At 51.7% G+C, this 17,081-nt stretch overlaps 1 protein-coding gene across 8 annotated transcripts in view; it reads right to left on the bottom strand.

Annotated features, from left to right (window-relative positions):
* KIRREL3 (kirre like nephrin family adhesion molecule 3) overlaps positions 1 to 17,081 on the bottom strand; it is a 563,974-nt gene that overhangs the window by 58,796 nt on the left and 488,097 nt on the right. The window lies entirely within an intron of this gene.

Genomic DNA, 17,081 nt, shown 5'->3' with positions numbered 1-17,081 from the left:
CCAGGCTGGAGTGCAGTGGTGAGATCTCGGCTCACTGCAACCTCTGCCTCCTGGGTCCGAGTGGTTCTCCTGCCTCAGCCACCCGAGTGGCTGGGACTACAGGCACTTGCCACCATGCCGGGCTAATTTTTTGTATTTTTGGTAGAGATGGGGTTTCACCGTGTTAGTCAGGATGGTCTTGATCTCCTGACCTCGTGCTCTGCCTGCCTCAGCCTCCCAAAGTTCTGGGATTACAGGCATAGGCCACCGTGCCTGGCAACTCTTGGTTATTCTTTAAGACTCAGGCTATTGTCACCTCCTCCAGGGAGTCTTCTGTCAATCTCGGCCCCTGCCTCTCCCGCCTCCAGCCTCTGCACTGCCATAAGATCAAGTGCCCACCTCCGCAGGTACCTGTGGTGGTTGGTGCCATTCCCATCTGCTGTTCCCCCAAGGCCGTGAGCTCCTTGAGGGCTGGTGCTTGCCAGATTCTCTCTCTAGTACTTAGTGTCTGGTTCATAGTGAGCATTTAATACTTGTTGCCTGGTGCCTTGCCTGATCTCACTGAATTAGAAGCACCCCTTCCCACCCGAGCATCTCTTACACTGGCCCTCACAACATCTATATTGCATTGACTTGTGGACCTTTTTCAGGTTCCCTGAAGTTGCAGGGTGGGAGTCTTGACGCCTCTTTGCCTGCCTCTCGCCACCTAGTATATTACCTTGGATGCAGTCATAAAGAACCAGCACCAATAATATGCATAATAGTTAACATTGGTATAGGGCTTACCATACAGCAAGAACTCTTCTGAGTCCTTTACAAATATCCTTTAATCCTCACAACTCTATATAAGGTAGATACAATTATGATGCATGTTTTAGAGGTAAGGAACCAGGCACAAAGTAGTTAAGTTAGTTGCCCACCATCACAGAGATGGGATATGTGCAGCGTTTCCAGACTTAGCAAATCAAAGAACAAGCTGCTCTGTTAAATGTAAATTTCAGGTAAATTAAAAAATGGTAGTGTAAGTATGTCTATCTGAAATTTACATTTAACAGGGCACCCTATATTGTATCTGGCAATCCTATAGATGTGTTAATTACATATATGTGATGTAATTAATGTAGGTGTGTTTCCCCCTCTTCAGATTTTCCCCACCTCCACTTAGGTCTACATTGAGAAGATTTAAGGCAAGATGTAAATGGGATTTCTTAAGGATATGGCATCCTATATATTTGGTGGCACAATACCACAGACATGTCTCCTTGGAGGCTGGGGACAGAGGAAAAAGAGGAACAAGGAGCCAGGTGCAGGTTTAGGATGATGGCATGTGGCTGGGAGGATGATACGCTGGAGGTTGTTTTAGCTGTGCCCCTTACCTGGGGGTGGAGGGGACCCTGGACTAGCTGCCTTCAGAGGTCCCCTGCAAAGGTTTGCGACACTGGGAAGCCCACTCCTCAGCTGGAGCTCATATTGTTTAGGGGATAAGGGAGGCCCTGAAGTCAGAGTGCCTGGCTGGGCTCCTGGCTCCATCACTCACTGGCCATGTGACCATGTGCAAATTACTTCTCTGTGCTGGATGATATTAATGTCACAGATATTATAGTAGCTCTCTTACAGGGCTGGTGTGCTGTTTAAATGAGTTAATGCAGGAGCTGTACAGTGTCTTGTCCCAGACTTTGGCACTATAGTAAGAACCCACTAAATTTTAGCTCTTAGTATTATCATTGTTTATTCAATAAGGAACTCCACATGGGAGCAGAGAGCAGCGTACTGCATGTGAAATGGGCTTGCCTCCACCTCTTGCTCTGCTGTGACCTTGTTCCATGCCCAGCTCTGGACTCCCGAGATGGAACGGTCAGTACCTTGCCTCAAAACACCTTCAAACCACTAGAGCGAAGATGAGGAGGTCACAGACCCAAAGATCCCACAGCTGTGCAGGTGTGATGGGTAATCCCACTGCCTTTAGGCAGGAACCCCCAAGGGAAGTAAAGCTGGGCCAGTGGGCCAGGGGCAGGGAGCCATGTGCTGTCAGGGTCAAAGTTAGCAGTGGCTTGTTTCCCCCCTCAAATTAGAAAGGGTGAGTGTCCCACTGATTTTTGGTTAAACCCTGAAAGAGGGTCTGAGCATCTCAGGGTGGAGCTGCTTGTGAGGAGATGGACGTTTCTTTAATGCTGAGCAGGCAGTAAGTCCCAGGCTGTATGCAGAGTGGAGGAAGGGAGGCAGGTGGAGAAGGGATCCTCTGTGATTTGCATGCAAGCAGACCAGTGTGCCTGTGCCAGCTCCAGGTGATGGAGAGCACCGCAAGCCGCTGTGTGCACAGCAAGAGTGAGAGGGCCTGGGAGACACCAGCAGGGAAGGAACGGTGGGGTGGGGGTGTGCATCAAACTGGAGAGAGGAAGGGGCGAGTAGGGCAGGGGCAGGGAGGCCAGGGTGTGGTGTTGGGTGGCTTCCACTCACCCTCCCAGTCCTGCTGCACAAGAGACTTTCTCCTTTCTCCAGCCCAGCTCCTATGCTGATGGCTGCAGGTCGGGTGAGAGCGCTTCTTAGGTGCGTTTGCAGGAATAACCGGCAAGTGCCCCCTTGCAGTGGCTCACAAAGCTCTCCAGCTGGTTTCGGCCTTAACCTGATTTGGGGGTTCTTTTGCTCGACACAGCTGGATTGGTGGGAAAAGCCCATCATGGTCGCTGCCATGGACTTGTATAAATCCATGCTTCATGGTATGGTGGGCCCTTGTAGTAGCCTTATTTTATAGGTGGGTAAACTGAGGCACAGACTGGCCAAAACATTTGGGGCAAGTCACACAACTGGCAAGGACTCTGGCTCTATCCTGCTGTCCCAACCACTCAGTCCTAACTGTGGCGCCACAGTCTGCGCGAGCACGAGGATCCGTGTTGGTTCACTTCGGTAGGTTTAATAGCATCAAGGCGGCCATCCTGACCCAGCAGAGGCCCAGGCAGGGACTTGCAGTGTCCCCGCTGGTCCCATAAATAGAAAGCAGAACTGATATGGTTGGTTTTGCTATGGGCTCCCCATGCGCAAATCCACCTCCTCAAGGCGCCTCATGTTTTCAGTTAGGACGAAAACGAGGCCAGCTAGAAACCCTGCCTACCGACACCCTGGAGCCTCAGAAGTCCTCACAGAAGCAGGGAGGTGCAGGATGAGGGTCAAAGTCATCTCATGAAGGGTTTTTTTTTTTTTTTTTTTTTTTGAGACGGAGTTTCTCTCTTGTTACCCAGGCTGGAGTGCAATGGCGCGATCTCGGCTCACCGCAACCTCCGCCTCCTGGGTTCAGGCAATTCTCCTGCCTCAGCCTCCTGAGTAGCTGGGATTACAGGCACGCGCCACCATGCCCAGCTAATTTTTTGTATTTTTAGTAGAGACCGGGTTTCACCATGTTGACCAGGATGGTCTCGATCTCTTCACCTTGTGATCCACCCGCCTCGGCCTCCCAAAGTGCTGGGATTACAGGCTTGAGCCACCGCGCCCGGCCAAGGGGTTTAACAAATAAGCGTAAGCATCCCAATAGCTTTCCTTTGAGATGGCAGATTAGGAACACTGCGTTTTGCATGATAAAAGCGTGCGTTGGTTCCACATCTTAGTCGGTTACAGGCCAGCAGGGCAGACAGGAGGAGGCAACGGAGAGGTGACGGTGAGAGAGAAGGGCACAAATAGGACAGGACAGGAAAAGAGGCAAAGACACAGAGGGGCGGGGGGCCTGGGGTGCAAGTCACCTGCTCAGGAAGATGGATGTGGGGAGAGACGCGCGCAGTCCCGTGGGACGGAGGACCCTAATGCCGAGTGGCAGTGTTCCGAGGAAGGAAACAAGCAGAACACTTTCCCAGGCCTCTGGCCGCAAACACTTATTTTGGGGAATCCCAGAAAATCCCTCAAATATACCTTTCAACTTTATGCGCATTTACCAGACCCACTGTTTGCCAGAATCCTAAGAGGAAAAAGTCAAAATCTTTTTCCGACTTGAGCCTTTTTTCCCCCAAAGTACAAGCTTCTACATTTGAAAAAGGGCAATTATTTTTTAGAATTCATTAGAAGAAAGTGCTTTAATTCTTACCTACAGTTTGGCCTTATAGTTATTTTTTGAAATCTCTCTTCCTCATTTTTCACATTTGCCCCATTCGGGGGAGGGGGGCCTTGCCTTTATACCCTGTGGGGACAGTCACTGGATGTGAGCTCCTGTCTTAGTCACAGGCGACTCCAGAGTGGTACTCAGCAGGGAGCTGGCTGCCCCTCCAACCCTGCACTCCGGCAGGAGTCCTTCTGTCCTATCCTCAAATGGGTCAAGAGAAACTTGGTGACGCCACAGCTTTCACCGTGGGATGGCGCTCACAGGAAGCGGGGGTGGAGGGAAGGAATGGCCCCTTCTCCCAGGGTGTCTTCTTTTCACTCCATCACCGTCGAGGTGGGATGGGGGCCGGTTTTGGCATTAGAGTGCTCTGTATCAGAGTAAAACCCCTTACTAGAAGAGCCTGGTTACTGGTCGACTGTGTGTGAGCCTCTATTCACTGGGGCAGAGAGGGACTTCTCATCTGGCTCTGATCATCCTACAATTACGTTTCCTAGTGTTGGTAGGGCTGGCTTTGGGGCCACCAAGGCCCCTGCATCTCCAGTCCTAGGTGGTTGATGTCAGGCCGGTGAAGAAAGGGCACAGCCTTTGCTCTCAGATAGAGCTGGGAATGACCCCACAGGGTGACCCTGAACAAGTTTCTCAACCTTCCTGAGCCTCAGTTTCCTCATCTGTAAAGCGGAGCTAATGCGTGCCTCGAATGATGCAGGATTAAAGGAGAAAATGTACTAGGCCCTGGGTCGTGGAGGCAGCCAGTTGGTGAGCACAAAGACAGGCCGCTGCTGAAGACCCACTGCCTACTCTTGTGTTAAGATGAGCTGCTCCCCCGGTTAAGGCAGAGTGTCAAGGAAGCTCAGACCAAATGCATATGTGCAGTGGAAGAGAAGCAGCATGGAAGGAGCCACGGCTCCCAGTGACCTGACCTGTGGTCCAGGGAGCTGCCGGGGAGGCTCTGTGTGTTGGAGCCCACATCCTCCCCAACCCATGAGCCACACAGGGAGGCCTGCTAGGCCCTTCTCTCCTCTGGCCTCTCCCTGCTCCCACCTGTTCCCCACAGGGGTCCCCCAGAAATGACAATCTTAATCATGCTGTCCCTCTGCTTATGTTGTCCAAGACTCCACAGCACCCAGGCCCGGGCACCTTTGCAGCTTCACCCCATCACCCCATCACCCATGCCTGTCTCCAGCCACAGGGCTCCTCCCCGCAGGCCACAGCCACACAGCCATGGGCCTCAGACCCCAGCTTGGTGACTCTCTCCTTTGAGACTGCGCTTCCTTCCCTTTCCTGATTTGTGGGCATCTACACGATGTTCAGGCTTTGCTCAAATGTTCCCTCTGAACTCCACTAGACTGTGCTAAAGCAACTGGAGTGCAGCGGCCAGTCTCATCCTGATGTGCGTCCCAGAGCTCAGCCTGGCACCTTGGCATGGGGCTGAGCTGGATGCAAGCTGTAAATGGATACCCTGCGTTTGCTGTGCAGAGCCAGCTGCATCGGAATTACTTCTGGCTGGACCCGGGTGCCTGGCTTGATGGGAGCTTCCCAAGGGAAGCAACCCAGTCATGTTCCTCTGTCTCTCCTGTTCCAGCTCAGCCTGCATGGAGCAGGTGCCCAACAGATGAGCACCCATCAATGATGGAAGGGTCAGAAGAGATGCCTGCATGAAAGGGGAGTTAGGTGGGGGAAACAAAGCTTCCAGAGGGGATACTTTGGGAAGGGCAGATCTAGAACATATTGATATGCATTGAGTGTCAACTATGTTCGAGAAGCTTCCTGTTGGCCCGGTTGTCACCCTGTCTTGGATTCCTGGGCCAGTTTTGGGAGATGCTGAGATTTGCAGTTCATAAGGGCATTGCTGGATGCAGATGTTTGAATCACCATGAGTTTGGGCTCAGGACAGCTGGTGTCCCCTGGTTTTCCTGAGACCTTGGACTTGTCTCTTTTCCTCTGCATTCTCCACTCTCCACCTCCCACTGCCCCTTTCTCAGCAACCCATCAGCTAGGCCTAGCGACCCTCGGATCCTAATCACCTCTGTTCTTTTGCTGTCTCTCTCTGAGGCTCCCCTTTCCCTTTGATGAGCTACGCACTTGGTATGGAAAGCGTGTTGTTCAGGTGGATCCTCTGTCAAAAGACAGGATGGTGTCGGGTTGCAGTGGGTGTGCCGGGATCAGTCCGGGCTAAAATACATGGATCTCAGCTCTGATCTCCATCCCGGCACTGCACTGGAATCTGGGTGTGTTTTGAAATGAAATGTATGGATGTGTCTTAAAGTCACAGTTGCTCCCATGATGGACACTCGTGTTTGTGGCCAGAGGCATAGATAATTCAAATCTGATCTATAATTGAAAATATCATTTGCATTTGGCTTTGGAATACGCATGTGTGTGTGTGTGTGTGTGTGTGTGTGTGGTGGGGGTTGGAGGAGGCAAGGCAGATTTACTTTCTGAGTATGTTTATTTTAGACCCCCGATAGCATTAATTTGCATTCACTGGACACCACCGCTGGCTCGGGAGAGGTGAGCAGGGCTTTCTTTCCATGAAGCATTCTTTAGCTCGGCCCTGTCCAGGAGGCAGGTTATTGGAAATGGACCATGTAGGCCTGAATTCCACAGGTGCTCAGAATTCCTGGGAGCTGAGATACAACCTCAGTGAACACGCCACTGGGCCAGGGATACTGAGTTGTGTTTGCAGTAAGACCTGGGATTGACTCCTGGCCTCCCCAGGTCCAGGCGGTGTGGACTTGGATATGTTAATTAGCTCCTTGAGCCTTTGCCTGTGTCTTCATCATAAAATAAGAGAGATAATGATACTGTGAAGGTTGGCGGATATTCCATGGGATGATTTGTGAAGTCCCCAGGACACGGCTCAGTGAATGCGCATTCCTTTTCTTGCTCTTCTCCCTCGTCATCTCCCAAAGAGTGGGTCTGCCTCCTTCACCTCTTGCGAGTCCAGGACTCTAAGGGCCCAGCAGACCCGGCAGTAGCCTTTAGGGTCAAATAGGAAGACAGCACTGCTTCCTCCCGGAGTGCAAGATCAGGTGGGGGTGCTCATTTGCTCTTAAAGTTGTAGGGGGTACACAAATGCTGGAGCATTCACAGCCTACCTGCTCGGGGGTGGGGGGCGGTTTGGAGGGTGGAGGAGAGTGGAGAGCCTGCTGTCCCTTTGGAGAACAAGGTGGGGCTCTGTCTGGATTTTGGGTCCATCCCATAGTGGAAAGGGGTCCTGTGTGAAAAGCAGGGAGGGCTTCAGATAATCCTGAAACTGGAATCCCAAAGGCAGCCCTGAGCCTCCAGGCTAGAAAGTGTTCTAGCTGTGCGGGCTCGGGCAAGTTGCACATCCCGGGGCCAGTGTTTGCATCTGAGAGTGGGCATGGCAATGAAACCCCCGAGTCAGGAAGGTCGAGGGAAGGCCAGAAGCCTGTGAGCCTGGAACTCTGCTCAGGTGTCCCAATGCAATGCAAGCCCAAGGAGGGTGGGCACGAGCTGGCTCTGAGTGGCTGCTTCCCTGTGTGAAGCTGTTGTGGGGGGACACTTGCTGTCAGGGGAAAGAAAGAGCCTTCTCTTCCTGCAGAGCTGCCTGAGACGAATTCAAGGCCATGCGACTCTGGCTAACGTCTGCAACCTGGATCGCTGCTCCCCTCTGAGTCAGACTGTTGGACTCCTGTGTTGTCTGTCCCTGAGTCCAGGTCTGGGGCAGGTTAGGAGGCCGTATCAGGAGCACCTGCCCATGTCTGTCCCCAGAGAGAAGACTCAGGAGTTCCAGCATGGCACAGAGCAGTTGAGCAACATGCCCAAAGCAACTGAGGTTACCATTTCTTTGGGTTTTCCACAGCACAGATTTGGAGATTTTTTGATTTTAATTTTTAATTTTTTTCGGCACAGAGTCTTGCTCTGTCGCCCAGGCTGGAGTGCAGTGGCATGATCTCGGCTCACTACAAACTCCACCTCTCAGGTTCAAGCGATTCTCCTGTCTCAGCCTCCCGAGTAGCTGGGATTACAGGTGCGTGCCACCATGCCTGGCTAATTTTGTCTTTTTAGTAGGGATGGGGTTTCACCATGTTGACCAGGCTGATCTTTAACTCCTGACCTCAAGTGATCCTCTTGCATCGGCCTACCAGAGTGCTGGGATTACAGGTGTGAGCCACCATGGCAGGCAGATTTGGAGTATAGATAGAGTGATTTCAGAATCCAGAATTTCATTTTCTCACTTGCCTTCAGTGAGCCAAAGGGCCCCATCCTTGCTTGCCTCAGCTTCCTCTAGGTTTATAAAATGGACAAAGGGATAACTTTCAGAGGCCACCGAGGGACTGACAGGATAATCTATATATAGTCTCCTTTTCACTGAAAGGGGAAGATGGGTTCAGGTTGCAGCATGAGGGAGTGAGGTTAGACATCTGGAAGAACTGTTGGTGGAGACACAGCTGGGGAAGAGAGGACAGGCCTCTTTCTCCAGAGCCTGCTCCCCTACCGCCCATCAGGGACAAGTTGGATGTGACAAGGTGACATGACTCTAAGGCAGGGGGATGGACCTGGTGGCTTCACAAAGCCCTGCTCAGCCCCTGTCCACTCAAGCACTTCCTCATTAGTTTTGCTGAAGTTACATCCCTGCTCCCAATTAGCTTCTGTCTGTCCCGTTCTCTGAGAGGTGTTTCTATTTGTAGCGGCCTAGGGGCTAGGGAAGCATGGGCTGGAGTGGGAAGAAGGAGGACGAGGGGATGAGGCTGCTAATTGCCACTGTCAGGCAGCATGCCTTGGCTCAGCTATTAGAGGGGAACAGCCACCAGGCCATTTTTATGACTTCCTATCAAACTTTGATAAATGGACTCTGAAAGGGCTTTTTCTTCCAAGCAGTTCATGCCTCAGTGGCTGTCAATGGTGAAATATGAAGATGCTGAGGGGCTCTGGGCTGGGCTGTGCAGGGAGCCCTGGCTTCTCACCTGCCCTGAGATCCTGCTCTTTCCTCCTCTCAGATGCTCTGGTGTGGGAGAGGGCAGGGCTAGATAGAGGTCTCCAGGCAGATGGCAAGGCTGGGCTCCAGAAAAGACAGACCAGGGGAAGAGGGTGGCGGGATTAAGTTAGACACACAGCAGAACTTCCTGGCCCTGGATGAGTGAACCAAGAGGCCAGGAACAGCCTCGGTGCTGCGGCTAACCGGCAGGGGGCGAACGTCAGCACTGTGTGTTGCAGAGCAATGTCCCTGCAGGTGTTGACCTGGAGCCTCATAAAGACGCAGTGAGGTAGGTAGGGTCGCAGCCTCCCTCTGTCTCACGGCCTCTCAGGGCAGGCAGCAGCTCTGCTGGACTCCAGAGGAAAAGGCTTGGTGGGGACCAGGGACTCAGTGGGATCAGGAGGAAAGGGCTTAATGAGGATCACGGCATTGAGCCCGATACCTCTCAGGCAGCATGCAATGAGAACTGGAGCTGAACCTGAACTTCAAATCTGGAGAGGTTTCCCTACAGCCCTCCCCCAACCTACAGCAAGCGGCCCCGCCTGGACAAATGCATAGTAACAGGGCAGTCGCTGGCCCAGAGCTGGCTCATTCCTACTTCTTCCTTCCTTCAAGGATTGTTCTAGGTCCTGGAACCCTTTCCTAGTTCAGGCTGGGGACAGGCAGTCCAGCACCACCTCTCTGACCCAAGGCAGGGATTAGGGAGAGGTGAGTGAGGCTCTTGTCTCGGGCACAAACTTTCAAAGTATATCCAAAACCCCAGTAATGGAAATAAATAATATCTTAATGCAAATTTAAAAGTCAAAACAAATGTAAAAATATCCACAATGAGCAAAAGATCACAATTTTAAGTAAAGACAGGATCAGAGAGCTGCAGTTAATTAAGAATTATTTAAGATGGCTGCTTGGCCAAGGGAAATGGTCAAAGATGCTAATTTTCTCAATGGAAAATCAGATAGGCAAAGAAGTAGATGATTACTATTACTGGTGAATTAGCTTCCATTAAAGCTAGAAAAGTAACATGAAATACATTCTGTTTTTGCTGTAAATAAAATAGTTAAGCTTAACATAATGTTGTGCGTTTTAATACACCTGTTTTTAAATGTTTCAGTATTTTTCCAACTACTTCAACGCTTTGGAAAAAATTTACCACTTAAAAATTACATCATAAAAATAAATAAGGGAGCGTACGTTTTTCCTTTTGCCGCAGGGTCTACGGCGGCTTGGCTCAGCGCTGTTGCTGATCCTATCTTTGCCTAATATTTTGATATTTTGTTTATCACGGATTTTTTCACATTCATTTGGATTTTTAAAACTATTGCGTTAAAATGTTATTAATCTAGATTACTGAGTTTTCTTGGTACCCTTTACATTTTGTGCCTGAGAATGATGCCTCACTCTGAACTTAGTTTTACTTCGTTCCCAGGGAGGGAAGCTGCCTCTCTTTCTTGTCCTTGGTGGGGATAAAATGTAGAGGAACCCCTCGGGCCCTGGGACCCATCTGGGGCATGTTCAGGCCTGGAACTGTTTCGGGGAGGTGAGCGCTGGGGCAGGCACGGGCTGCCAAGGAAAGATGGATGGGCTCCCAAGGCCCCACAGATAGAGACGGGCAGCCATTCCTGAGCGCATCCATCAACACCCCTGGGAACGACACTCACCTTAATCAGGCCACAAGGGCCCGGGCCTGAGGGATGCGCGTGGCACAGGACGGGAAAAGCCAGGTGAGCAGAGGCTCCTGCCCGCTCTGAGGTGGTGTCTGGAGGGGTGTGTGAGGTTCAGCCAGGGCGGCTAGGGGGCGCTGAGGACTTAGCTGCCCCCTCGTAGGCCCTGACCTCCAGGCAAGCCCCAGGGCCTGTTTCTCGGACCCTGGGCTGTGCTGTGGGTTGGGAGGGACTGCAGGAAGTGGGAGAGCAAGCGGAGGCAGATGGAAGACAGGGCCTGCAAACTGGCTCTTCCTTGCCTTTCAGGAAGCCCCAGCGGCTTTCCCTTGTTTGCAGAGTGAAGTGTGACTGTCAGCTTGACTTCTGGGTCCTCTGTCACCTGGCCCAGCCTCTCTTGCCTTCTGAGCCCACAGAGGTCCTCCACGAGAACCCTCCTCTCTGCGCCCCACCTCCAGGGCCGTCCAGCCTCCCTGCCTGACCCCGGAGTGGTTCTGCTTTCTCCCAGAAGCCTCCCCCGGCTGTGTTCCTCTTCGCTGCTCATCCTTGCTGGCCGGGTTGCTGAATGTGGCTGTTGTATGTGTGGACACTGCTTGGAATGCGGGCCTGAGTTACTGCCTATACCTGGCCTTCCTCCTCTGTCTAGCGCGGCCCGGTGGCAAATGCCTCAGGAAGGAAGAGACGCTGCTGTGTCCTCCCTGCTGTGACACCAGGTATAAGCAGTAACTTATGGTCACAGTCAGGACCATGGACGAGGAGGGGCACTCAGAGATTCACCTGCCGCCTCTGAGCCCGTGTGGGTGCTCCCTGCCCTCCTCACCGCTCGCCGTGTCAAAGGCAGTGCTGTGCACCGGCCTGAGGCACAGGACAGCCGGGCTCTAGTCCTGGCACTCAGCAAATGGCAAGTGCATGCTGCCAGGAGCTCAGGCTAAACACCGTGGGGCCGTCCTTGACTTGCCCTTTCTCTCAGGTCCTACTGGCTGTGGGTCCGCCTTTGAAACATGCACAGATCTCATCCGCTCTCAATATTTGCACTGCTACTACGCAGCACTCCAGCCCCCGGCTGCTTGCATCTGTGCAGCCCAGGCACCCGACGAGTAACCCCAGCCCCTCCTATGTCTGACTGCAGAGAGGCAGAACCATCCAGCTAAGCCGGGCTCAGCTTCTTGACCTGCAGACACTGTGAGAACTGAGGCATGATCCTGGTTGTTTTAAGCCACTGAGCTTGGAGGTGATTTGTTATGCAGAAATAGCCAGACATTTTGCAGAACAAGCCAGGCAACTTTCAAAGGTACATTGAGAGGCTCTGTGCTCTTTGCAAAATGCTTTCGATACACACTCATCTTTCTCTTTACCATAACCCTGAACACTGGTAAGGCGGGCATTCTTAATCCTCACTTTATAGATGAAGAAACTGAGGGTCAGAGAGGCTAAGTGATTTGGACAAGGGTACACAGCTGAAAAATGAAAGGGCCAGTCTTAGGGCCTAGGAATTCCGATGCTAAGTTCAGTGACTTCCCCACCACCCCATGGCTGCCATTTCTTCTCTCTCCTTTCACACCTGATAACCCAAGGTGTTAGCCAGGTTTGGAGGGCGGGTTGGGTGTGATGGAGGCAAGGGGAAGGAAGACCATATCTGCAGAGTCTTGGGCGGTAGGGTGGAGGGGCATTCCTGGGAAGCCCAGGAGTTGCCCTGGGCTAAGCCTGGGGTAGGTGTCAAGAGACTGAGGGCTACTCTTGGCTTCTTGTATCTGCCAAAACCCAAACAGAAGCCCACAGAAAAGCTGGAGTGTTGGCGTGTGGACTTAAGGCCCAGGGCTGCAGGCAGGGAGTCAGTGCTGGGGAAGCGGGGCTCAGCCAGGAGACTGAGACATCACAAATCAGGAAACTTCTTTCTGGGGTCTCTGGAAGCTGGGGCCAGTTCTTCAGTGCCACAACAGCCCAGAACTGCTTCTTGGAGGCCGATGAGGTGGGCGGAACCGAGCAATGGAGGAGGAGGCCCACCTTGCTATAGGGAAATGGCCTCCCAGCCTGGAAATCCTGTCAGGTAGTGCGGCCCAGTGCAGAGCCAGATCGGCTGCAAATGGGACCACACGGGACACGGGGCAGGCAAGAATCTGCATGTGCCTGGGCTTACAGGCTGCTGGACTGTGCATGTGTGTGTGAGAGAGGGAGTGTGAGAGTGTGTGTGTGACAGAGTGTGAGTCTATGGTGTGTGTGTGTATGCATGTGTGTGTGTGTGAGAGGGAGTGTATGTATGTGTGTGTGAGAGGTGTGTGTGTGTAAGGGTGTGTGTATGTGTGTGTGAGAGAGGTGTGTGTGGGGGTGTGTGCGTGTGAGAGAGGTGTGTGGATGTGTGTGAATGTGTGAGGGGGTGTATATGTATATATGTGTGAGTACGTGTGAGAGATGTGTGTTGTGTGTGTGGGAGGGGTGTGTGAGTGTGTGTGTGAATGTGTATGTTTGTGTAAGAGGTGTGTGTATGAGGGGTGTGAGTGTGTATGTGTGTAAGTGTGTGTGTGTGAGGGATGTGTGTGCATGTGTGTGTGCAAGGCAGGGGTGTATGTATGAGTCTGTGTGTGAGAGGCAGAGGTGTGTGCATGTATGTGTGTGAGGCAGGGCTGTGTGTATGTGTGTGTGAGGTGTGTGTGTGAATGTGAGAGGGGTTGTGTGTGTATGTGTATGAGTGTGAGAGAGGTGTATGTGTGTGTGTGAGGGTGTGTATATATGTGTGTGAGGGATGTGTCTATGTGTGTGTGAGGGATGTGTGTATGTATGTGTGAGAGGCAGGGGTGTGTGTATGTGTGTGTATGTGTGTGAGAGGCAGGGGTGTGTGTGTGTCTGTGTGTGAGGGATGTGTGTGTATGTATGTGTGTGTATGTGTGAGGGATGTGTGTGCATGTATGTGTGTGTGTGAGGGGTGTGTGTATGTATGTGGGTGTGTGTGAGGGATGTGTGTGTGTGTGTGTGTGAGGGATGTGTGTGTATGTATGTGTGTGTGAGAGGCAGGGGTGTGTATGTGTATGTGAGTGTGTGTGTGAGAGACGGGTCTGTGTATGTGTGTGTGTGAGTGTGTGTGAGAGATGGTGTGTGAGAGTGTGTGAGGGTATGAGTGAGAGCGAGATGGTGTGTGTGAGACTGTGTGTGTGTGTGTGTGTGAGAGAGAGAGTGAGAGAGAGAGAGTCTCCCTTTTCCCAAAATGTCACCAAAGGGGGTCATCTTCTGTGTGCCTAGCATCTCTTGTTCCCAGTCACCGTCACCTGCAAGTCAAAGGGAGGGCTTTCTGGTAATTTGGGCATTTCCAGCAAATAACTCCGGTCTCCCAGCGCACCAGCCCTCAGTGACCTCAGGACCACATAGGGCCACGATGCACTCTTCCCAGAGCTGCTAGAGCTCACCTCTGCTTTTCAGCTCAGATTCTAGTTGGGATCTGTTATCACAGGGAACTCTCTCTGGATGGAGACGCTCAGGCCCAGAGAAGTGAGCAGACTCTTCTGGTTGCACAGTGGGCTCCTGGCCTTCCCACTTCTGGTAAGCTGCTTGAACTGAGAAGCCGCTGGTTTTACCCACCAGATGAGGAAGCCACACCAGTGCACATGGAAGCATGCTTACTGATGTTTAGCCCCACCCCCAGCATTGGTCCTGGGTGGGAGTTTAGTGTGGTTCCTCCTTCAATTACCAAGCACTTTCTCTGTGCCAAGCCCTAGCCTGAGCTTAATCATTCCAAGATGATTACGCCATGGTCTCTGATCCCCAGAGAGCTTCCTGGCCTCTGCTGAATACACGCAGCCCCTTCCTAACGTTCCCAGAGGTACTGCAGATAAGTGAGTCAGGCATCTGGCTCAGTAAAAAGTGTTCTCCATTTTGTGTACAAGGAAGCAGAGGCTCAGAGAGGGCAAGTGACTTGTCCCAAATCACACAGCTAGTAAGACTGCTTATAAGTCTACTGCATCACACTTATTTGGACCAAGCTGGTTGAGTCAAAGGGGGCAGAGTTGGGGTGTGTGTCAAACCCCTAAAGCCGAGGAGGGGAAGAGAAGGGGAGCACAAAGGAGAATTTACCTTCTTCCCCAAAATGATGTCATCAACTGAGACAAAAAGAAAAAAAAAAGCCCGTTTTCTCCCTCCAAGTTTCCCCGTCATTAATTTAAATCTAATTTGTTCACAACATTCCTCGGTAAACAGCAGCCTCTTTAATAAGCCAGGCTCCTCCCCCCGACCCTGCAATTGTGTTCCTAATCAGCCAGTATATCAGGAAAGACCCCTGATAATTGTTGCAAGGCATCACACTATCCTGTGTGTCAGGTGAGGGATAGCAGCGAGAGATAATTATAATCAGATCTAATTAGTAATTATAACGGATCCCGACTAGAAATTGTTTTCAGTTAAATATTCCCAGGGAGATGCTAATGGTCTCCGGGGCATGCCGAGTGCCACAGCCAAGAGGGGAAGGACCCTGTGCGGATGAGCAGAGGAGACTCAGAGATGAGAGGAACTATGTGTCCATGTGTCCGTGGGGACAGAGCTGGCCTGGCGTCCCAGTATCCTGCCTTCCCTTGTGCAGCTAAGGTTGAGTCCCCCTCCCACAGGGCCACTTGTGTGGGCCCTCGGTAAAGGCCAGTTCTTCACAGGCTCAGGACCTTGAGGCATGGAAACTTTTGGATCATTAAAGACGCTGTGTGGGCCGGGTGCAGTGGCTCCGCCTGAAGTCCCAGCGCTTTGGGAGGCCGAGGCAGATGGATCATCTGAGGTCAGGAGTTCGAGACCAGCCTGGCCCATGTGGTGAAACCCAGTCTCTACTAAAAGTACAAAAATCAGCCGGGCGTGGTGGCACCCGCCTGTAATCCCAGTTACTCAGGAGGCTGAGGCATGAGAATTGCCTGAACCTAGGAGGCAGGGGGCTGCAGTGAGCCGAGATTGTGCCACTGCACTACAGCCTGGGCAACAGAGCAAGACTCAGTCCTAAAAAAACAAAACAAAACAGCTGTGCGTTGCTCAGGCAGCACGGGATATTTCTGCTGGAATCATCGCTGAATTGAATGGGATTAAAGGCTTTACCTAGGAGTTCCCTGGCTAACAAAAATCAATCAGGTGACTCTCTGCCCCACTTTAACGCCTCCTGCCTCGGGTCTTTCCTTTCTTTTTCATCTCTAGTAAGTGTCTGCAAACTCCCAGTTGCCCTACTTACTTTCTGTTAACCAGGACCTAACTACCCGCCACTTCCCTGCCTTCAGATTCATGCCCCATACCCTGCAAGGCTCTGTTCCTGGGACCCTCGGAACAGAGAGCTCAGGTGATGAGCTCTCTTAAACACCCAGGACAGCTCCACACTGCCCAAAGCCAAATTCAAACGCTCCAGCATGGCTCAGACCCCTTTCGGCTGAGCTCCATCCTCTTGACTGGGTTGACATCCAGCTACACTTGCTCAAGAATTGCACGCCAAACATCCCAAACACTCACGTTAGGGGCAGAGTGGGCTTCTATCTCTCTGCTCCTTTGATTTTGTTGCTATGATTATGTTTTCATTTTCTAGCTGCTCAAATCCTAACCAGTCTACCAAGGAAGAGTTCAGTAGTCGCTTCCCTTGTGAAGTCTTCCCAGATTTTCTGAGTTGAAACAAATGCTTTCTCAGTATTGTGCTTATATATCCGAGGGCTTCTTTTATCCTGCCTCGGATGGTAGTGAGTTGTTTGTGTGTCTTCTCCCTCCTTCGGCTGTAAACTCCTGGAGGGCACAGAGGGCATTTTGCTTTCTGCATCTTCCCGTTGGGCCTGATACAATGCTTTTGCACATCGTAAGCATTTAACAAAGATTTGAAGGGTAAATGAGTGAATGTATTAATGGGAAGCTTCTACCCACTGACCGCACTATGATTTCAATGTAAATGCTTCTGGGAAGCTGACCTCCGCTTCCCCAGGTCCAGGCCCTTGAGCCTGTCTTTATTATTAGATGCTGTTGGGTTGTTGGAGTATGATTAGGTGGAATTTGGCCAGAAGATCCAGGAATCCCAGCCTCCCCAAAGCCACCTGATGTGAGGCTAGTGTGACTGAGGAGTTGTATTTTTAGTCTTATTTAATTTGAATTAATTTAAATTTAAATAGCCACTGTGGCTAGCGGCTTGGTGCATCTCAGCTGAGAGTCCTTGGAGACACCACTATGTAGGGCAGCCTGGAGGGCCTAGACTCAAAGACTTCTTGGTGTCAGGTGAGCCTGGCCACACGTGACTCACATTAATTTAGTTGACAAACAGGATATGACCAGGCGCAGTGGCTCACGCCTGTAATCCCAGCACTTTGGGAGACTAAGGGGAGCGGATCACTTGAGGTCAGGAGTTCGGGACCAGCCTCGCCAATATGGTGAAACCCTATCTCTACAAAAAATACAAAAATTAGCTGGGCATGGTGGTGGGCACCTATAA

The sequence above is a fragment of the Cebus imitator genome, unplaced genomic scaffold, assembly GCF_001604975.1.
Source record: "Cebus imitator isolate Cc_AM_T3 unplaced genomic scaffold, Cebus_imitator-1.0 Scaffold0, whole genome shotgun sequence".
NCBI classification, from domain to species: Eukaryota; Metazoa; Chordata; class Mammalia; order Primates; family Cebidae; genus Cebus; species Cebus imitator.
The sequence above is the reverse complement of the archived record's forward strand: the minus strand, read 5'-3'. Positions and strand labels throughout refer to the sequence as shown.